Here is a 23,238-nt window from a genome sequence, read left to right as displayed (position 1 = left end):
TATTAATAGACAATTAAAATGTCTCACTGCAATATTTTACATATTCATAATCATTACTTTTGCTAGTTCTTTGTGACAGCTTTTAGGTGCCGTTTACATGAACGCGTCACTGCATCAGCACCGAAAACAGAGAGAGAGAGAGAGAGTGTTATGAAAAATTGAGTGTGAAGGATTTGTTCACTTCACACAAAAAGATCTTGGAATGAGATGGCTAACTGTAGTAGCGTTTAGTCCACTGCCTATAATAGCCTAATTTAGAGATCACTTTTTTTTTTTTTTTTTACCGACAACTTTGATCGGTTAACGTTGATACGGTCAACCATCGATCAAACAGTCATCGGTTAACATCCATACTAGAGAGTAAACTTGACGGCACTCGCAAGAAAATGGATAAGTAGCTACATAATAAAATTCACAAATATTACACCATTTAAAAAATACATAGGCTACTGAGTTAGGCTACTAAAACATTCTTTGTCAAATAATAGGCTACACCTGTTTGTTCACAGTTTTAACGTTCATGTTTCCATTTGTTTAATTTCAAGATCTGAGGTGAATTATATCCATTGTTGCTTTTACAGCTACAAAGCTGGAGCACTAAATGATATTCAAAGTCTGATTTCACGCTTTTAACATTAAATAAAGCACATAAACAGTACCAGAGATTATCATTGCCAGTTTGCCACACTTTGTGTTTGATGTTCCAGCGCGACGTCGCAGAAAAATAGAAACCGTTTCTAAATTAGAAATGTCGCGTGTCGCCATCGCGTCTGGTCAGGACAAACTCTGATTAACATGGAAAAGATACATTTTATCGCGTGTCACGTCGCGTGTAGTTAGATAGGACACGGTGTTAGGCAATTTTAATCGGACAATTTGACCGGAGAGATTTAATTTTGTCGGACATTTCATTTTTTTTTCGGTCAATGTCCGGCAATTAACGGACAACGGAAACCCTGATATATATATGTATGTAAATGTGCACAGTAGTATTTTAGACAAGACCAGACACCGTCGGGCCTTAATCATACCGAAAGCACCTTCGCATGTAGAGGAGGCACCTCCATATTATAAAACTTCATAAATGTGTCAGGCGAGGACCAGCTGGCCGCATCACAAATATCTTGAATGGGAAAGCCAGATGACCAAGCCCGTGACGAAGCCATGCCTCTAGTTGAATGGGCCTTGATACCTATGGGATAAACCTGACCCACTGAGGTATAAGCCATAGAAATGGCATCCACTATCCATCTAGACAGTCTTTGCTTAGTGACTGGATCACCCTTGGATCGGCCACCAAAGCAGATAGATTCTCAGCGCTCTGACAGGGCAGAGAAGATTAACCTCCCCATCCTCGGCAGAAGGGGGCTAATAATGTGTATAATAACCTGTGCTCTGAACGGCGTTGCGAGCACTTTGGGTACATAACCATGCCTGGGTTTGAGGATGACCCTGGAGTCATCTGGTCCAAACTCCAAACATGAGGGGCTCACTGAGAGAGCCTGCAGATCTCCCACCCGCTTGATAGTTGCCAGTGCCAACAGGAGAGCAGTCTTTAGCGAGAGAGGTTTAAGATCGACCAACTGGAGCGGTTCAAAGGGCGGACCCTTCAGAGCCCCCAGGACCACCAGGTTATTTCTTCCTATTGATTGGCCAGCCACCAGAGCATGATGCGCTGCAATAGCTGCCACATATACTTTGACCGTGGACTGGGAACGGCCCGCGTCCAACAGCTCCTGCAGGAAGGAGAGCACTACAGATACCTCACATGACTCAGGTCAAAATGATTTTTCGATCACCAGCTGGAAAAACCCGACCACTTCAAAGCATAAAGGCGCAGAGTAGATGGGGCCCTGGCAGAGATAGTGCTTAAGACCTTCTTAGGAAGGTCCCTGGGTACCCGTTTAGGGGCCATACATGGAGGGCCCATAAGCCGGATCGAGGATACCATATTGTCCCATTGGCCTGAGAGAGGACTTTCCTCATTGGAACCGGCCAAGGGACTGTGTCTGATAGCTAAACCTGCTACGGAAATCACGGCCTGGATTTCCAGAGAGGGGCCACCAGAAGGACTGGGCATCCACTCTCCCTGACCTGTTTGATGACTTGTGGAATCATCGAGACGGGGGAAAAGCGTAAAGGGGGCAGTTGTGCCAGGGATGGGCCAGTGCGTCCCTAGTCTTCGAGAAGAACACTGTGCAGTGGGTGTTTGTTCTCGAGGCAAACAGGGTGATATTGGCCTCTCCGAACACACTCCATATCAGACTGACCGTCTGTGAGTTCAGGAACCACTCGCCCAGGGGAATGTTGCCCGTGAGAGCATATCTGCACCCAGATTCTGAATGCCAGGGATATGCGTTGCTCTCAGAGAGCTCAGATTGGTCTGTGCCCATAAGAGGAGGTCTCTCGCCATGGCATGCAGGTTGCCTGACCTGATGTCACCTCTGCGATTTATGTAGGCCACCACTGACATGTTGTCTGTGCGGACTAAGACGTGGTGACCCTTTTAGGTTTGACAGAAATGCTTTCAGGGCAGAACCAACTGCTTTCATTTCCAGACAGTTGATGTGTAAGCTCTGCTCCGTGCTCGACCAGAAGCCGGCTTGCCCTCGTGCAGCGCTCCCCAACCCAGGTTGGAAGCATCTGTAAACACCACTTTCCTCCTGGAAACTACTCCCATGGTCACACCCTCGAGGTACCAGTTTTGAGCCCACCAGGGAATCAGGGTTCTTAAACAACCGTGATTTACCATGATGCGCAGGCTGCCTAACTGCCATGCATGGTTTGGCACACAGCATTTCAGTCAGTGCTGCCGCGGGCGCATGCGCAGTAATCCCATACATAGTACTGACGATGCTGCTGCCATGAGACAGAGAAGTTTCTGAAATTTCTTTAGGGGCCCGCGCTCTGAACGATGTTGCTTGCACCTGAACCGAGAGCGTGCGCTCTTGTGTGAGCCACGCTGTCATCGTCACTGAGTCTAAAACTGTGCCCAGAAAGACCACGCTCTGGCTGGGGGTCAGTTTGCTCTTGGTAACATTGATTGTGAGACCCAGGCATTCCAAATGGCCGAGAATCAAATCCCTGTGAGCTAGTAGCTCGGTTCTCGACTGTGCCAGCACTAGCCAGTCGTCGAGATAATTCAGCACGCGGACTCCCTGATGTCTCAGGGGAGAAAGCGCTGCATCCATACACTTCGTGAATGTACGGGGTGCTAGTGACAGACCAAATGGCAGAACGATGTATTTATAAGCCTGACCCTCGAAGGCGAACCTCAAGAATGGCCTGGGACGAGGGTTTATCTAAATATGAAATTATGCATTTTTCAGATCCATTGTGACAAACCAATCCCCCAAGCGAATTTGTGCAAGTATGTGTTTGATAGTCAACATTTTGAAAGGCCGTCTCATGAGAGCCTTGTTCAAATGTCTCAAATCTAGTATGGGTCTGAGACCGCTGTCTTTTTTCTGGATTAGAAAATAATAATAATAATACCCTTATATTGTGATTTGTGCACGAGTGTTGGACTGACTGTACAAGCTTTCGCCTGAGGGGAAGTTTTGCAGGGTTTTTTGAGGGTGGTCCGGCTAGCGTGAAACATGAGCCCTCTCTCTTCACCTTTGGTGCTAGGACGACATCGCCGGCACAGCATCAAGCACAACGCTGGGACGCGGGCCCTGACGCCGGGGCATCGGGAAGCGTTTCGCTGGTCGCGGCTGGCGGAGGGTATCAGCCACAGGGCGGGGCTGAGAAACCTGCTTCGCCGGCTTGGCTGGATGAGGTGAAGATGGTGCTGGCTTGGGTTTGCTGGACGCTGAGCTCGAGCGCTTCGGCAAGAAATGTTGCATGGCCTGGGACGCCTTCTGTGCCTCTATGTATCTTTCATTGAACACCTTCACCGCCGGGCCGAAGAGGCCGGAGCTGGATACGGGGCGTCAAGGAACCTCATTTTGTCAGAGTCCTTAATCTCAGTGAGATTAAGCCAGAGGTGGCGCTCGAGCACGACCGAATTTGCCATGTTCCTTCCGATGGCCTGTGCTGTAGCCTTGGTAGCACGCAAGGCTAGGTCTGTGGCACTTTGGAGATCGTGGAAGGCCTCAGGGGCCGGGCAAGCCTCATCCATGGATTGGAGGAGTTTGGCCTGGTAGACTTGCAGCACGGCCATCATGTGCAGGGCCGAAGCAGCCTGACCGGAGGTGGAATACGCGCGTCCAGCGAGGGCTGTTGTGGTTCGGCAGGGTTTGTTTAGCTCTAGCTCGCCAGCTAGCAGCTGTGTTCAGGCACAGATGAGCGGCCACGGCCTCTTTGAGGGGCGGCAATGACTCATAGCCGGAAACCGAAACTGAAGATCCGACGCGCGCTGAATAAGGTGCGCGCCATGCCTTGGTCAGCTCCTCGTGTACCTCTGGAAAAAATGGCGCGGGCTTGTGACGAGGGGCCTGCTGGCGCCCCGAGAAAAAACAGCCATCCAGCCGACTTTGAGGAGGTTGACTTGAGGTCCGAGATGGCCTTTGTCAGGATCCAAAGCATGGTCCTGGTAGCTGACACTATGCCACAGCGGACTGAGAAGCCGTGACGGGGTCGAGAGAGCCAGGCCATTCCTCTTCAGACGTGCTCGACGGATCTGCCGAAGGAGATGAGGCTCGCCACCATTGGTCGCACGTCAGAGGCACCCGCGCCATTGGATACAGTTGCTGCAGCACAGCCTATGAGCGAGCCAGATGCTCAATGTGCTAGCTGTGCAAGCTGAACTTTTTTCCCAGGAACCTTTTTTGCCCCAGACCGGTTGCTTTCTGCGTTTACACCGCGGTCTAAAGTACCGGGAAGGTAAACTGCGCGCAACTGCTCCTCCCAGTCTGCGACGGACAGTAATCAGTTTTGAGCGCCACATTTATAACTATGGAGGAGATTCAAACTGTGCTGCAGTTATTGGTTTACTAACGAGGTAATTAACATAACAAAATAGACGAGCACTGATACTAAAGCGTGTTCAGAAAGCTCGTATGCGTATAAAATTAGACAAGGTATGTTGTGAGATGACTGGGACGAACGCGCAAAAATTTCCTTTTGCGCAAATACGCTTAAAAAAAGCCTGAACCCCGTCTATCAATCATAAATAGTGACAGTCTTGTAAATAGTTGTTTGTTACCAACCTCAATGCGCTATTTCAATCCTGTTATAGTAAGTTTGTAACATGGTTTGCCTTGCAATAGATGACAATATGTAAACATAATGACTTAATATTAAAAGCTGTGGCAGAAAAGAGACGAGCACTGATAAAGCGTGTTCAGAGCTCGTAATGCTAACGTTAGATATAAAATTGTATGTTATCAGCTATTGCGGACATTGGCCGTGAGATGGCTGTGACGAACGCGCAGAAAGTTTCCTCTTCCACAAATACCCAAATAATAAAGCCTGAAACTCGTCGCCAGTCCCCCAGTTTTTTTTATTAAATTCCATATTTGCAGACAGACAACTTTACTGCATGAAGCCACTTTTTAAAAGGGAGGTTAAAAATAAAGCAAATGCTGCGTGGAGTCATCCAACCAAAATGCGGCGTGAACACAACCAATCAGCTTGTGCAGCGCACAAGTCCCACCCCTGAAAGTTCCTGAACTTTGAAAAAGTACTACCTCGTGAGCAGGGACTATCGGAGGGGGAAATATTTACCCGGAACTTCATTTAGACCCTGGTTCCTGCGGTGTAAACACATCGAGTACCAGCCCAAAGTTCCTAGTTCCTGGGGAAAGTTCCTGCGGTGGAAACGCGGCTTTAGTGTGTATTAGGGGTGTAACGATACACCAATGCCACGGTTCGGTTCATATCACGGTTTTGGAGCCACGGTTCGGTTCGGTTCGGTTCGGTTCTGTTTGCTGTGGGGGCAGAGTTCATGGCAAGGCACCACCAGCAATAATAACACTAGATTCATTTTTAACTTAATAAAAACAACAACAACAATAATTTAACTTATTAACTTCATCTTTATTAATTTTATACATGGGCTTCACATTTCTTTAGAGCAGTTAGCACACCTGAGTTAACTCAAATGAAAAATGTCTCCACTGATTAATCAGAAATAAACTGCACACCTGAGTAGGGTTGCCAACGTCAGAAAAGTAAAATGCGGGACAATCGTGGTTCTTTATAGGAAAATGAGGGACACTCGAAATATTTACTGTATCGCACAATGTGCATCATTTCAGTGTCTGCAGACTGTAGTTATATGTTTAAAAGGTTATCAAACAAACACATTTGTATTGCTTAACCTATTTATGTACATATGTTTTAATGTCATACAAAAAAAAAATTTCACATTACAAACAAACCACCATTCAAAATAACAGCATTTAGCTGAAATAGAAAGCTTGTTTAACATTATACATAGGCCTACAGTTCAAAAGTTTGAGGTTAGTAAGATAATTTTTTGGGAAAGAAGTTAAAGAAAGTAATTGCCTACTTTTATTCAGCAAGGATGCATTACATTAATCAAACGTGACAGTACATTTATAGTGTTACACAAGCTTTCTTTTTCAAATAAATATCTTATGACCTTTACATTCATCAAAGAATCCTGGGGGAACATAACCAAACAGTTTTAAACATTAATAATAATCAGAAATGTTTTGTGAGCATATTATTCCCTCAGGTAGATTACATGTTTTCTTGCGTGGCTGGATGTTGGACTCATGAACAATAATCACGTTGTTTGCATTTGCCAAAATTGATTTGCCGAAATCAAAACGTGGACAGTGAAAGGGAATTACCGTTAGCGCGAGACGAGTCCGGCTTGAAGCGGAAGCGACCAGACGGCAGAGGATTATGATCGCAAATCAAACAATGATTTGTCTCAAAACAATGATTAAAAAAAGCTGTGATATGTCATCATATTGGATGATGACAGGTGTCGGTGATCATTCTCAAGTGTCGTGATCAGCACTGCTGCTGTTGCTGCTGTATCAGTCAGTGGTTGTGACCGCAGGGTCTTCAATCTCAATATGCCGCGGAGTTGCCATCCTGAAGTGCGTATGTAAACTCCCGAGCGTGATCGATCACCCAAATCATAATAATATTATAATAATATTTAGTAAAACTACAGCTCTTATTAGTTGTTAAAACTGTACTCATTAATTACTATTGAGAGTTGGGCAGCAGGGGGCAGGGCGCGTTCGGTTCGACATGAGAGTCAAAAGCCCCTTTCACACAGCGCATTGAACCCGGGAAATTGCCGGCAAATTGCCGGAACGCCTTCTGTGTGAACGCAAACACGACCCGGGTTTAATGCCGGGATCGATGCCGGGTTGGGGACCTAGTAAAATTGCCGTGTTCAGTCCCGGAACGCGCGCTGTGTGAACAAAAGCCGTTATAATGCCGTGTCGTAGTGATGACGCTGAAGCCGGGATCGTTCGCCAGCTGTGAAACGGTACGAAATGCGCAAGTTTATGATCGAATCAGAGAAATAAATGCACAAGCGTGGTTTCTCGAGAGAGAAATCGCAGCTCATAAGCAAACTGAAGACGCTGCTGAGACATTACAAGTCACATCTATGTCACGTGTCTTTCCGGGACATACACGGGTTGTGTGTGAACGCGCTCTCTGATTCCGGAAAATCACTGGCAGTGTGAATGAACCAAAATCAAATGAACCCGGGTCAAATCCTGGGTCACTTTATCCGTGTATTTTCCGGAATCTCTGTGTGAAAGGGGTTAAAAAGTATAGAAGCCCAAGAGGCGAAACTCAATAGAACGCTCCATAGCAACAGTTGCCCCCATGACGTGACGACGCGGCCGCCATTATGGACTGAAAACTGAAGGAAAATGCCGAAAAATAATGGGAGTCAATGGCACTGAACCAACTTAACATAACATAAAAACTTTACATAACTTAATTTTTTCTGGCCGTCATATCTAAATATGAAAACAATTTAAAATACATTAATGAGGATGACCGACGTTAAATGACAGAAAATGTTACGTCTATGTGTTGGTTATGCATGGCCTAATTACCCTTAGGAAAATAGTATTTTGGGACAAAATATTACTATAGAAGTACTACTATAAGACTACTATAGAAATACTATAGCGGCTCTAGGATATTATAGAGGTATTACAGAACATAACATACTTCTGTGATGTTCTTTAATACCTCTATAATATTTTAAAGCTGCTATAGTATTTCTATAGTAGTCTTATCGTACTTCTATAGTATGTCCCAAATTACTATAGTATTCCTATAAGATTCCTATAATATTTTGTCCCAAAATACTATAAGATTCCTATAGTACTTTTTCGTAAGGGTATGTCCCCCACCGAATCGGCTTCATTAGCCTACCACTTACGGTTTGCAAAGATACAATTATAAAATTACTGCAAACCTTTAATCTATCAATATTTATGTTCTATTATGCATTTTCCTTGTTATATGAATAACAGAAATTCATGAAATAATATATAGGCAGACACACAGTAATAAGATATTTATTCAAATGTTGATTTTGAAATTAGTGAACATCACTATATGATTTGGAAAAATAAATAAATAAATAAAATTATAAATGAACATTTCTAAGGACAGTTAATCTTTTACATAGAATATCACAAACATATTAACAACTTGTTTTTTCAACATCTTCAGTGAAAGTGCACACAGTGAACGTTTCAATGGCAAGAACAAAAACAATCTGTGAATGTCCTATTACAGGCGGAAAAGGTACAAAAAAGATGTGAAATCTAGCAAATCACTACTTCTCCTGTCGCATACCATCAACATAGTATATTGTTATTTCTGTTATTTCATTTTAAGCTGGTGCGGGTTTTTGCTTTCAGTCCATAATGGCGGACGCGCCTCCGCAGTGCCATCTACAGACTGTTACCCATAACACAACAGAGTTTCGCCTCTTGGGCTTCTATACTCTTTGTGAGAGTATCGCAGTTCGAACCGTGGCTGTTGTATCGCGGTTTTCCGGTTCGGTTTGAATATCGTTACACCCCTAGTGTGTAGAGTATGTAACATATATGTTGTTGCTTTGATACTGATGATTTTGATGTTTGTTGCTTTGTACCATTAAACTGGGCTTAATTTGTATTTGTCTCTTTTTTCGCATCAGACTTGATGGCACTGAAAAAGGAGAGTCAAGAACTGAGTGAAATGGAAGAGAAAGACCAGTGTGACAAAAAAGATGATCTTATTATCGACGAGAAGTCATTTAGTTGCTCACAGACTGAAAAGACTTCACGAAAAAGAGCCAATGGATGTGATTTGACCTGCCAACAGTGTGGAAAAAGTTTCAATAGAAAAGGAAACCTTAATGTCCACATGAGAATTCACACTGGAGAGAAGCCTCACACCTGCCAACAGTGTGGAAAGAGTTTCACTGAAAAATGTAATCTTAAAATCCACATGAGAATTCACACTAGAGAGAAGCCTCACACCTGCCAACAGTGTGGAAAGAGTTTCACTAAAGAAGTAGTCCTTATCAGGCACGTTAGAATTCACACTGGAGAGAAGCCTTTCACATGCCCTCAATGTGGAAAGAGTTTTTCACATAAATTAACTTTTAATAATCACATGAGAATTCACACTGGAGAGAAGCCTTTCACATGCCAAACGTGTGGAATAAGTTTCACTCAAGAAGTAGACCTTAACAGGCACGTTAGAATTCACACTGGAGAGAAGCCTTACACCTGCCAACAGTGTGGAAATAGTTTCAGTAGGAAAGGAAGCCTCAAAAGCCACATGATAATTCACACTGGAGAGAAGCCTTTCACCTGCAAACTGTGTGGAAATAGTTTCAAAAGGAAAGCAAGCCTCAAAAGCCACATGAGAACTCACACTGGAGAGAAGCCTTACATATGCCCTCAGTGTGGGAAATGTTTCACTCATAAAGGAAACCTTAAAGTCCACATGAGAAGTCATACTGGAGAGAAGCCTCACACCTGCCAACAGTGTGGAAAGAGTTTCACTGAAAAATGGAATCTTAAAATCCACATGAGAATTCACACTAGAGAGAAGCCTCACACCTGCCAACAGTGTGGAAAGAGTTTCACTAAAGAAGTAGTCCTTAACAGGCACGTTAGAATTCACACTGGAGAGAAGCCTTACACCTGTGTGGAACAGTGTGTGGAAATAGTTTCACTCAAAAAGGACACCTTAAAGGCCACATGAGAAGTCACACCGGAGAGAAGCCTCACCCCTGCAAACTGTGTGGAAATAGTTTTATTCAGAAAGGAAACCTCATAAGCCATATGAGAATTCATACGGGAGAGAAGCCGTTCACATGCCCTCAGTGTGGAAAGAGTTTTACACATAAACCAACTTTTAATAAACACATGAGAATTCACAGAGGAGAGCAGCCTTTCTCCTGCCAACAGTGTGGAAAGACTTTCAGTAGGAAAGGAAGCCTCAAAAGCCACATGAGAAGTCACACCGGAGAGAAGCCGTTAGCATGTGATCAGTGTGGAAAGAGTTTTGCACGGAAAGTGAACCTTGATTCCCACATGAAGATTCACATTTAATTGTAATCAGTGTATCCAAAAAATGTGAGACCCCATTTTTGTTCATTGTGTGGGAAGGGTTTAAAATGACTCTAGAAGATATATGCATTTGTGTGAAATTTAGGCTACGCTCATGCCGCAACATCCATTGGATGTAGATGAATTGTCATTCACCTGTAATGAAACCATTGTCGCCATATCAAAGTGGGTACTTTCACGCGTACAGTGAATGACATTGAACAGGAGCTGACTAGCATAATAGTAAAGTAAAAACAAAGAAGTTTGTATTAAAAGTCAAAGATCAAACACACTGGAGCAGTGGTTCCCAAACGTTTTAGTGTTTACCATCCTTCAGCGTACCCCTTACTTTCCACTTAAACTGCAGTCATACCTTTTCCATTATGGGACAATATTTGCCCCCTAAATTTATTTTCCAGTGCATTTTTTTTACCTTTATAAAACAAATAATGTTTTAAATATATAAATAGTTAATAGAGAAATATGCAATAACAGTAAAAACAAAGTGATTCTTTTAAGTATTAAACTAAAACCACCAATAGATGGCCGTAAGTCACAGTCCTAAAGGGGTAATTCACCCAAAAATGAAATCAATCCCCTAATTTTTATTGACAGAGTTTCACTCTTCGGTTGGTGCCGAGCAGAGCATGTGAGCGGAGTGGAGCGGGAGCGAGCGGGGAGCGCGAGCGGGCAGATCTTGGACAGAGCGCAGAGCGGCAATTTCAAAAGGACGGAGCGTCGCATTTCCCGCTCCAATTTCGCTCCGCTCCGCTCACACCACGAGTCTGAAGCATGCTCAGTCAAGCCTGACCCTGAATCCATTTGTCTTGCACAGTCATCAACAGTAGACTATTTTCAGGCAAAACTCGGCTCAATAATGGAGTTCAAAAAGTAAAATGAGAATTCATACAGGTGTAGCCTATCAATATAAGTCGCTCCGGAGTAGCCTATAAGGCGCATCAGTCAAAAAATGCGCCATGAAGAAGAAAAAACAAAGGCCTAGCCTCCCACTGGACTATAAGTCACATTTATTTAGAAATTTATACAAAAAAAAAAAAATGTTATGGACGGGACAGTTCTCCGTTACGGACGTGAGCGCTCTGAAAGCGGCACTAAAAGACTGCTTTAAAACTTTCACTCAGACCTCAAACAGAAAGCACAAAGCCTGTCTTTAAATTTAATTTCGTTTTGTATTAATTGTATCTTAATTTTAATCAAGGTTTCATCAACCAATTGTCTGGATTTAATAAGAAGTAAATATATTAGAAAATAGATAACCACCATACGAAGGCGCCGGCGTGAACCTGGAGTTTGTCTCATGAATGAACCGAAACTCAGCGTATAGCCTACTTGCCTCACACACCTGAGACATATATATATAAAGCTTGAAATGTCTACTTTTAAACAGAACAATTCAAAACGAAAGAAAACAGACTGCTCTCCCGTATGAAATGTGCATTTCTCTCAGGCGCGTTCACTACTGCGAAGATCACGAGTCAGCATCTTTCCAGCCGACAGACATAAAAAAAATTAAAATGTCTTCTGCTATATTTTACATATTCATAATCATTTTGCCGGTTCGTTGTGACAGCTTTTAGGTGCCCTTACATGTTACGTGAACGCATCAGCACTGAAAACATAGAGATTTTTTTTCTTTTGGGGGCATTTTGTTTGTTTTCAGACTTTCTCATTTGCCTGCGCGATGTTAGAGGACGCTGTTAATAAAGTTGCGAGTAGGCCTACACATTGGATTCACGTTTATTATTATAGGCTATTTAAAAAAATACCCCAATTTTTATGCCATTCGTATCATTTTAATCATTTTTGTTGTATTTATCCGCCACACACCTTGAAGGCCGGTCCGTGTCTGATATTGTCTGATTTTAAACCGGTCCGTGGCGCAAAAAAAGGTTGGGGACCGCTACAAGTGATATACATGTAGATTTTTTTCCTTTTTTGGAGCGAGCGGGGGGTGATTTGAGTGGAGCGCGAAGCAAACTGCGTTGAGCGCTGAGCGAAAATGAGCAGAGCGGCCTGATGTAGCTTTGAGCGGGGGAGCGGAGGGGTGAACAGTTCAGTGAGCGATGAGCGGAGATTCTCACCGCTCCACTCCGCTCACATGCTCTGGTGCCGAGTGATTCTTCGCTTCAGAAGGCCTTTATTAACCGCCTAATGCCATATGGATTACTTTAATTATGGATGGATGCACTTGGGCCCAATCCCAATTCTATTTTATACCCCTTCGCCTACCCCTAACCCTTCGCCTACCCCTTACCCTTGCCCCTTGAAACAGAGTGGCAAGGCGTAGGGGTGAAAATATTCCCCTAAGAAATGGGACACCACTACTACACCGTTACACGTCAATATACGTCGTCGCTAGCGCCTACGTCACAGGAGATGCGCCAATATTAAACATTAATATGAGTTACAGCTATTTTTTTGCATTTTTCTTCTGAAGAATGTTGTGTTTTTTTTTTTTTTGCCTGTAGGAAAGCTGAACGCAGGTGGAAGAGAGACAAACTGCAGGTTTCCTATGAAATGCTAAAAGACACGCTCAGCAGTTACCAGCATACAGTTAAAGCAGCTAGAACTAAATACTTTTCAGACCTAATAAGTAGAACAGCACATTGCCCAAGAGTTCTGTTTGGCACAATAAACACTGTGCTAAGCCCGACTACTCCGTCTCTAACAGAATCGACACTTTATACCTGTGAGGATTTCTTGAACTTTTTTGTTAGAAAGATTGAAATAATAAGAGAAAAAATTGTACCTTCTAATAGTGTCGTAGATACGCCTATGCCATGTTCTTCTTTACTAGATCACTTTGATGCTGTCTCTCTCCCAGCACTAGTAGATATAGTCAAGCATTTGAAACCGTCATCTACTCCTCTGGATCCTATTCCACCCCGGCTCTTCAAAGATGTGTTTGCAATCATAGGCCCTGGTATACTATCTATTGTGAATAGCTCATTATCAAATGGTGTTGTTCCAACCTGTCTCAAACAAGCAGTGGTTACTCCCCAAATCAAAAAGCCTGGCCTGGATTACACTGAACTAAATAATTTTCGTCCAATTTCAAAACTACCATTTGTATCTAAAATATTAGAGAAGGTTGTGTTACTTCAAATTACATCAGTTTTAAGTGAGAATGATATCTTGGATAACTTCCAATCTGGATTTAGAGCTAGGCACAGTACAGAGACTGCTCTGGTAAAAGTGCTAAATGACCTCCTAATAGCAACTGATTCTGGTCTGGCAGCTGTTTTAATCACATTGGATCTCAGTGCCGCATTTGACACTGTTGATCATTCAATTCTTTTAGACCGGTTGGAGTGCGACGTCGGCATTCGTGGAAGAGCACTAACATGGTTCCATTCATATTTACAGGACAGAACATTCTCTGTTAATTTTGCAAATGTTTCATCCTCTGTAGCCACCTTAAAATATGGCCTCCCTCAAGGCTCTATTTTGAGTCCTACATTGTTCGCTCTATACATGTGTCCTCTGGGATCCATTTGTCGTCGCTGTGACATTTCTTATCATATGTATGCTGATGACACACAGATCTATCTACCTATCAAAGTCGGGAATGAACAGTCCCTCAAGTCTTTGTTGGACTGTTTGAAGGAGCTTAAAACTTGACTGTCTAAAAACTTTCTCCAGCTAAATGAAAAAAAATCTGAAATTACAATATTTGGTCCACAAAATTGCAAAGAGAAGATAGCCAATATCCTTGCGTCATTAGAAATGACGGTGAAAGATAGTGTGAGAAATCTTGGCGTAATAGTCGACTCATCGCTTAGCTTTGACAAACAGATCAATTCTGTTGTAAAGAATAGCTTTTATCAGCTTAGAGTGATTTCTAAGATAAAACCCCTTCTTACTTTTAAAGATCTGGAGGTCGTCGTCCACGCTTTTATCACATCAAGACTAGACTACTGTAACTCTCTTTATGCAGGGATCTGCCAACGTCAACTGCGTCGGCTACAGTTGGTGCAGAATTCTGCAGCCAGGCTTCTAACAGGCACTAAAAAAAGGGACCACATTACTCCAATACTACGCTGTCTTCATTGGCTACCAGTTCATTACAGGATTGAGTATAAGATTTCACTAATGGTTTTTAAAGCAATGCATAACATGTCTCCAAACTACATCGTTGACCTTTTAGGATCGTACAAATCAGGCAGGACATTACGATCAACGAACCAACTTCTGCTGACAATCCCTTATTCCAAAAAGAAGTCAAAAGGTGACCGAGCTTTCTCAGTTGTGGCTCCCAAGTTGTGGAACAGTCTTCCCTCTCATATCCGGCTAGCTCAGACAATAGAAATTTTTAAGTCTCAACTAAAAACGTATCTTTTTAACCTAGCTTTTAGTTAATTTTTTTTTTTTTTTTTTGAGGGTATGTTCAAGAGTGTGTGGTCTTATTTTCATATTTGTTTTTATATATGAATGTCTTACTGTTTTAGTTAACTGTGAAGCACTTTGGGCAACAACATTGCTATTAAATGTGCTATATAAATAAATAAAAGTTGAAGTGTTCACACCAAAGGCGAATAGAGCGTCTGGCACGAGTGATTTGAATGTTAAGACGTGTTTACGCGCGTCTGGAGGTCTTGCGGCGCGAATGAGGCGTTTAGCGCAGCGCGGTGGATGCGAATTCGCCTCATCGCGCGTCCACTTCGCTTCAAACTTTTGCTTTTTACACGCGTCATATTGTTAACGGACTTTAGCGATTTTTTTTGCAACCGTTTATTTGAAGAACATGACCGTAAATATGAACACAAGATTGAATTTGACATAAAGAAAATGATTATTGGCAGTCATGTTGCCTCTGTAGCCGGTGTATGCAGGGACATTTCTCATACCTCTTCGTTTGAAGAGTGTTCCTGAAAAATCTTCGTTTCAAGGGCTATCTGGCCCTTCCCCTTACCCCTCCCCTTACCCCTCCCCCCTACCCCTACCCCTACCCCTCCTACCCCTACCCCTACCCCTATATAACTCTGACTGTGTTTGACTGAAGGAAGAAAGTCATATTCACCTAGGATGACTTGAGGCTGAGATAATTATGTGATCATTTTCATTTTTGGGTGAACCCTTTAACCCTTTAATGACTGAGTTAGAAATAGTGAGTTTAGACAGTTAGAAATACATGCTCAGTTTTAATGTTATTTTAAAGTGGGTAGAATTAAATGAATGGCAAAACTCAGCATTTTGTTTGTGTACCCCCTCTGTCACCACATGTACCCCCAAGTTTGGTAACCACTGAACTGGAGCATTTGAATGTTTCATAAAAGTACTCAACTCTGTATCTTCCAATTTCTGCTGATGTGCGTGAATTTTTCACCACACGGTGTCAGTGCTCTAAAGTAGTGTTCATGATGCTGCAGTGTGTGTGTGTGTGTGTGCGAGACCTGATGATTAAGATCAGAATAAACCTTTTTTCATTTGATTTTTTTTTTTGTATTAAATATTTTAATCAATATTTTGTCTTTTTTTTATTGACAATCATTTCACTGTATGTAATCACACATTTATGCCAAAATTCCTAATTTTCAAAGTAGTCGCTTTGTCAAGGCGTTATTGTTAAAAATGAATTTTTTCAATACTTTTATCCCTTAAAACTCATCTTTGATCCCCAAAATGACATAACTAAACATAGCAATGCCGCATATCAGCCATAAACAAAATAAATGAAGCCGAATTGGCCCACATCAGGCCCACACTTGACTGTGGCCCATATCCGGCAAACAGGAGCGGACCGCCCAAGTGCCATCATTCCACACGGTATGTGGGCCAGATGAAAGTGTCAAGTGTGGGCCGGATCTGGGCCACAGCAACCTTGGTGTCTGGTGCACACACACACACACACACGCACATCTGAGCTTACAAAGCTACAAATTCTAGGCTATGCCTATGCATACTTATAGCTAAACTGTCATCATAAATATTGTTATTGTTATTAAGTATTTTAAAATAAAAAAACCAAGGCACATACTGACAAATACTTTAATAAGTCTTGGTATCCTGCCATCTGTGTGAAATGTTATATTGCTGATAATATTGTATTGCGAACTAGCATGAAAACAGGGAATTCTCATTCCACTGTTGCATATTGTTGCTTTGAGGCAACATAGCTATTTTACCCATTTACAAAAGAAATATTAAATGAAAACATAATCAACAGAGTGAAATTAAATCAGAACTTACTCAAAATTGTGAAAATATTTTTTATTTCATGGAAAGTTTTGTGGAGCTGAAAGGATGTGGGTGCAGGTGAGGAAAAGACATTGAAAAGGGGGTTGGACAAGGTATGTGATCAAATACAAACATTATATTGGCTTGTCATACTTCCTCCAGATTAAAATAAGCTTCTTTTTTTTTTTTTTTATGATTTTGTAAGCCTGAGAATATGAAGGAAAATGGGTATGTTACCCTGAAGCAACACTATGCAATAGAGGGTTAAACATTCTTACCAATCTTTTATAATATGAAGATTCCCTTGATTGAGAAAATCACCAATGCTCTGTAGATGGTATTATAATTGTGATCACTTCACACTTGCTTACATTTAAATTAATTCATAATTTATCTTATCACTTGAATGTGTTTTCTGTATGCTGTTACGGCCAGAGTTATGTTTGTTTGTGTGTGTCTTTTTCGTTGATCCGGTTCTCTCTTTCCTAATAGGCTCCGCCCCTGCGCACCTGCAGCCGGTTTTGTATTTGGGCTGGATAGCCTATTTAACATCGGAGTGAAGAGAGAAGGGTGCGGAAATATGGATACGTTTGTCTTCTACAGCGGCGTGATCGTTGCGATCACTGTTTTAGCTCTATGAAGAGCTTGACGTTCACTGAGGGAGAAGGGCTTGAGAGGATTGACGAGGAGTCCTGTGTGCGTCATGAGGTTTCCGCCAGCCGCTGTTCAGCTGTGTTTGAATGTTGTTTGTTTATATGTTGTGTTGGTCTACGTCTGTCTATCTTTGTTCATTATCAGTTGCCTGCTGATACGTGAGTTTTGATTCCATAATAAACTATTTCGAATTGCTATTTTGTTATCGCGTGTCTTTATGTTGCTTACCCCTTATAACGAGCACTTTAATAACGGGGTTCGTAACATAAATGGGGGCTCGTCCGGGATCGTTGATAGCTGTAAGTACTTTGTTCTGAGAATTGAGCTGTGAGTAATTAACTTGATTTGCGTTGTGTGGATCAGGTTTATCCTACGCATTTTCCGGTTAGTTAGAGTAAGCCAACAGGGCTGTGCTTAGCGCCAGTTCTGGCTACGGTTTACTGTTTGTTGTTTTCTTTTTTTTATGTTAGTTTGTTGTTTTTGGAGGTACTCCGGGGGAGAGAGAAATCTCTTAATCGGTACCCTCTGAAGACTAGCTAGGTTGTAGCTAGTTTTTTGGGTAGGTCCGGGTTTTGCGTATGGATTTTCCTTATTTAAATTACTCCGCTTAATAAAAGCAAAATTATAGAATGGCAACTTTTGATTTGGACAGATTTATAGATCAACCTAGTGTTGAGGGGTTAGATGCATGTCGAAAAAATGACTTGTTTTTGATAGCTCAGCACTATGAGATTTCAGTTTCTAAAACGCAGCGCAAAGAGGAAATAAAACGTTGTGTATTGTCTTATTTGACTGATCAGGGGGTATTTCCTTCTGTTCCTCGACAAGTACCTGATCCAGTGACGACAAGTGCTGCGGGAAGTTTTTCGTCACGAGGGCTGGTTGGTTTGCAGGCTACTCCAGGCATAGTAACTGCTGAGGTAGGACCACCTTTTTCAATTCCTAGATTTGAACCGATTTCACTGTCTACTGAAGCATCACCCGATTTTCGTTCTGATGTGCGGTTAAAGATTCGGCTGGCTCGTTTGCAGTTGGAGACTCAAGATCGTGCTCAGGCAAGACAGAATGATTTAAAACGTGAGTTAGAAATGTATCGAATCGATGCTGATACAAAAGTACGACTGCGGGAGTTGGAGTTGCAGGCCGCTTCAGACTCACGAACGATTGTTCAAACAGCAAGTAGTTCGGATGATGGTTCTCAGACAGCTCCTGGGTTGTTAAATTCGAGTACTGTGTCTGTTAGTCCTGGTTCAGCTGGTGCTGAATCCGAGTCTGTAGCTGTGTCGTCATCTATACATTTTGACGTGGCTAAAAATATTGCTATAGTTCCACCTTTCCGTGAAAGAGAAGTAGAGGCATATTTTCAAGCATTTGAACGAATCGCGAGTGCTTTAAGATGGCCAACTGAAGTTTGGGCGTTAATGTTGCAGTGTAAATTAGTCGGCAAGGCGCAAGAAGTGTGTGCATCGCTTTCGTTGGAAGAAAGTGTGCAGTATGATGCTGTGAAAATTGCGATTCTTCGAGCGTATGAATTAGTCCCTGAGCATTACAGACAGCGGTTTCGTACTACGAAAAAACCTGCGTCTCAAACCTATGTCGAGTTTGCTCGTGAGAAAGGCATATTGTTTGATCGATGGATTAAAGCGTGTAAAGTGACAGATTATAATTCTTTGCGTGAGCTCATGTTGATTGAAGAGTTTAAGAACTGTGTGCCTGAGCGTACTGCTCTGTATTTAAACGAACAAAAAGTTAGTGCAGTGCAGCAGGCTGCGGTATTAGCAGACGAGTATGCTTTGATGCACAAAACAGTGTTTGTTAAACCTTCAAGTGATTTTGGAGGCCCTGTACGTAAAGAGAATGAGAATATCTCTGAATTTAAAAACAAATGGGTTCCGTTTAGCTCAAAAACTCGCAAGGAATGTAATTACTGTCATAAATTGGGACATGTAATGACTGAGTGTCATGTACTTAAACGAAAGCAAGAGCGACATGAGTCTTCTATTCAGCCTCGAGGGACTGTTTTGGTCAAAACTTTATCTTCGCCACCTGTTATTTCTTCTACCGCACCTGATGTATGTTTCCAACCGTTTGTGTTCGACGGATTTGTGTCTTTGAACGAGGGTGTTGAAAATCGCAAACCTGTACGAATTTTGCGTGACACCGGAGGATCTCAATCCTTTATTTTATCAGACATTTTAGATTTTTGCGCCGATTCTGCGTGTAACACCAGTACGATTGTACAAGGTATTGAGATGGGGTTTTTAACCGTTCCTCTTCATCGCGTATGGGTTACGTCTGATCTGGCATCTGGGTGTTTTGAAGTAGCAGTTCGTCCTTCTCTACCAGTGACCGGTATTGATTTTATAATGGGGAACGATATTGCTGGTGGTAAGGTCATGCCGGTCGTGCATGTGACCGATGAACCGCACATTGAGCCGCATTCTGATGTACTAATGAATAGTTTTCCAGATGTGTTTTCAGCTAGCGCTGTTACTACACGAGCACAAGAAGAACGTGAGATGCAAGAGAATAACCTCAGTGATTCTGTTTTCCCAGAAATCTTGAGAGACAATACGTTTCCGGAGTCTTTGAATGATGCTGAAATGACTGCGAGGTTACCTGTTTGTTTTGATCTCGTTTCAGATGTATCCATTTCACGGGAGACTTTAATTGACGCTCAGAAGAATGACCAGACGTTAGAAAAATGTCGCGTGAGTGCTGAGAGTGGTTTGTCGTCTTCGCGTAATCAACAGTTTTACTGGAATGAAAATGTTTTGATGCGCAAGTGGAGTAGAACTATAAATGTTGAGCAGGCAGAGGATTGGAATGTGGTGCAGCAGATAGTGGTGCCTTTACAATTTCGACAACATGTTTTGAGTTTAGCCCATGACCATTCTTGGTCTGGACACCTTGGGATAAACAAGACTTATGACCGGGTACTCCAGCATTTTTTCTGGCCAGGGTTAAAAACTGATGTCTCTAGGTACTGTAAAACATGCCACCTCTGTCAGGTGGGTGGAAAACCTAACCAGCTCGTGCCGCCTGCTCCGCTTTGCCCAATACCTGCGGTAGGTGAACCGTTTGAACGTGTTCTCGTGGATTGTGTGGGTCCACTTCCTTGCGCAAAATCTGGTTGTCAGTATTTACTGACGATAATGTGCGTTGCTACTCGATATCCAGAAGCTATTCCATTAAGGAATATAACTGCTAAAACTGTGACAAAAGCGCTTACGAAATTTTTTACGACTTTCGGCTTACCGAAGACGGTCCAAACAGACCAGGGATCAAATTTTTTATCTCGAGTATTTCGTAATTCATTAAAGGCTCTCAAAGTTTCACATGTAGTGTCAAGTGCTTTTCACCCCCAGTCTCAAGGAGCGTTGGAGCGCTGGCACCAGACCTTAAAATCTTCACTGCGTAAGTACTGTGTTGATACTGCGAACGAGTGGGATGAAGGAGTTCCTCTAGTTTTATTCGCGTTGCGTGAGGCGCGACAGGAGTCGCTTGGTTTTAGCCCTTCAGAGTTGGTGTTTGGTCACAATGTTCGAGGACCTTTAAAAATGTTGAAGGAAGAATTTCTCGATTCAGGTCCTTCTGAGAAGACCAACACTCTTGATTTTATCTCTCGCTCTCATGAACGTTTACAAAAGGCTTGCGCAGTAGCAAAAGAAGCTCTTTCTCTTTCACAGGAGAAAATGAAACGTGGTTTTGATAAGAAGGCAGTTGTGCGTAATTTTTTACCTGGGGAAAAAGTTTTAGTACTGATTCCTAACCCTGGATCTGCTCTTTCTGCACGTTTTTCCGGTCCTTATCTAGTTCAAAACAAGGTGAGCGACACAAACTACATCATACATACTCCGGAACGTAGGCGAAAAACTCGTTTATGTCACGTAAACATGCTGAAGTCATATTTAAATCGTGATCATAAAGACGAGATCGTTAACGTTCCTGAAACAGTGGTGCCGGTGGAAGAGCGAGTTTCATTGCTTACTTATACTTTGCCTACCGATGTGGATGATGGGTTAAACGTATCTATGGAGGTTTTAAATGGTGGTTGTTTGAAGAACTCTGAGGTGTTGTCAACTCTTTCCTCTCAACTGTCATATTTGTCTAGTGACCAGCTGAAGGATATAAGGAAACTGTTAGACAGTTTCCCGAGTCTTTTCAGGGATGTCCCTCCTGGTACTTCTGTCATTCGACATGACATTGATGTCGGTAATGCACGGCCCATAAAGCAGCATGCATATCGCTGCCCGGTGAGTAAGAGAGAGGCAATGAAACTTGAAGTAGAGTATCTACTGAAAAACCGATTTGCTGTTCCGAGTGGTAGCCCATGGAGCTCACCATGTATTTTAGTGCCAAAGGCGGATGGATCTTCTCGTTTTTGCACTGATTTTAGGAAAGTTAATTCCGTTACTGTACCTGACGCTTTTCCTCTTCCACGTATCGATGACTGTATTGACACTCTTGGGGCAGCGAAATACATTACGAAGTTAGATCTGCTGAAGGGTTACTGGCAGGTGCCTCTAACCAAGCGCGCTTCTGAGATTTCTGCATTTGTAACTCCTGATTCTTTTCTTCAGTATACACGTATGGCGTTTGGTCTCCGGAACGCCCCAGCAACGTTTCAGAGATTGATGTCCATGGTTTTAGGTGATGTTTCTAATTGTAATGTCTATTTGGATGATGTAGTCATTTACTCATCTACATGGGCTGAACATCTGTCAACGCTATATGATGTGTTTTGTCGTTTAGCTGCTGCGTCTTTAACATTGAATTTGAGGAAATGTGAATTCGCTAAGGCCTCGGTTACATACCTGGGAAAGCAGGTAGGGAACGGTCATGTACGGCCATTAGAGGGAAAGGTGTCTGTAGTACTGGAATACCCAGTACCTTCTACAAGGCGAGAACTGCGTAGATTTCTCGGAATGGTAGGATACTACCGATATTTTTGTAGAAATTTTTCGAGTGTTGTAGCTCCCTTGACTCGATTATGTAGTCCGAAAGTTGATTTTACTTGGACTAATGAGTGCCAACAGGCCTTCTTGTCTGCCAAGTCTCTGCTTTGCAGTGCTCCAGTGTTGTCTGCCCCGGACGTTCTCTCTCCGTTCCAGATGGAGGTAGATGCCAGTGCTGTGGGAGCGGGAGCTGTTCTTCTACAGGAGGGTGCTGACGGAATACCTCATCCTGTGTCCTACTTCTCTGCTAAGTTCAATCGTCATCAGTTCAACTACTCTACAATAGAGAAGGAAACGTTAGCTCTTTTGCTGGCACTACAGCATTTTGATGTTTATGTGGGGGCCAGTATGTTTCCTGTTATTGTGTATACGGACCACAATCCGTTAATTTTTTTGAGTAAGATGTATAATCACAATCAACGTCTGATGCGATGGGCACTAATTGTGCAACCATATAACTTAGAGATCCGTTACAAGAAAGGATCTGAGAATGTAGTGGCCGATGCATTGTCGAGGGTTTAGGTCTATATACTTCTCTCTGATTTTCAGAATCAGTTTTTCACTTATCACCTATACGTTTCTCACTTATCTCAAGTATGAGGAAAGGGGAGAATGAAAAAAACTGTTTCTGTTTTCAGGGGGGGAAGTGTTACGGCCAGAGTTATGTTTGTTTGTGTGTGTCTTTTTCGTTGATCCGGTTCTCTCTTTCCTAATAGGCTCCGCCCCTGCGCACCTGCAGCCGGTTTTGTATTTGGGCTGGATAGCCTATTTAACATCGGAGTGAAGAGAGAAGGGTGCGGAAATATGGATACGTTTGTCTTCTACAGCGGCGTGATCGTTGCGATCACTGTTTTAGCTCTATGAAGAGCTTGACGTTCACTGAGGGAGAAGGGCTTGAGAGGATTGACGAGGAGTCCTGT

General features: G+C 42.7%; 1 protein-coding gene across 1 annotated transcript in view; it reads left to right on the top strand.

Moving 5' to 3' along the window:
- LOC311289915 (uncharacterized protein) overlaps positions 1 to 23,238 on the top strand; it is a 56,300-nt gene that overhangs the window by 8,463 nt on the left and 24,599 nt on the right. The window contains exons 3-4 of the mRNA XM_084408185.1: positions 9,104 to 10,535; positions 17,199 to 23,238. The gene's annotated coding sequence lies outside the window, so the exon portion shown is untranslated. The remainder of the gene's footprint in view (positions 1 to 9,103; positions 10,536 to 17,198) is intronic.

This window comes from Rutilus rutilus (assembly GCF_951802725.1).
Source record: "Rutilus rutilus genome assembly, chromosome: 4".
In the NCBI taxonomy this organism is placed as follows: Eukaryota; Metazoa; Chordata; class Actinopteri; order Cypriniformes; family Leuciscidae; genus Rutilus; species Rutilus rutilus.
The sequence above is the reverse complement of the archived record's forward strand: the minus strand, read 5'-3'. Positions and strand labels throughout refer to the sequence as shown.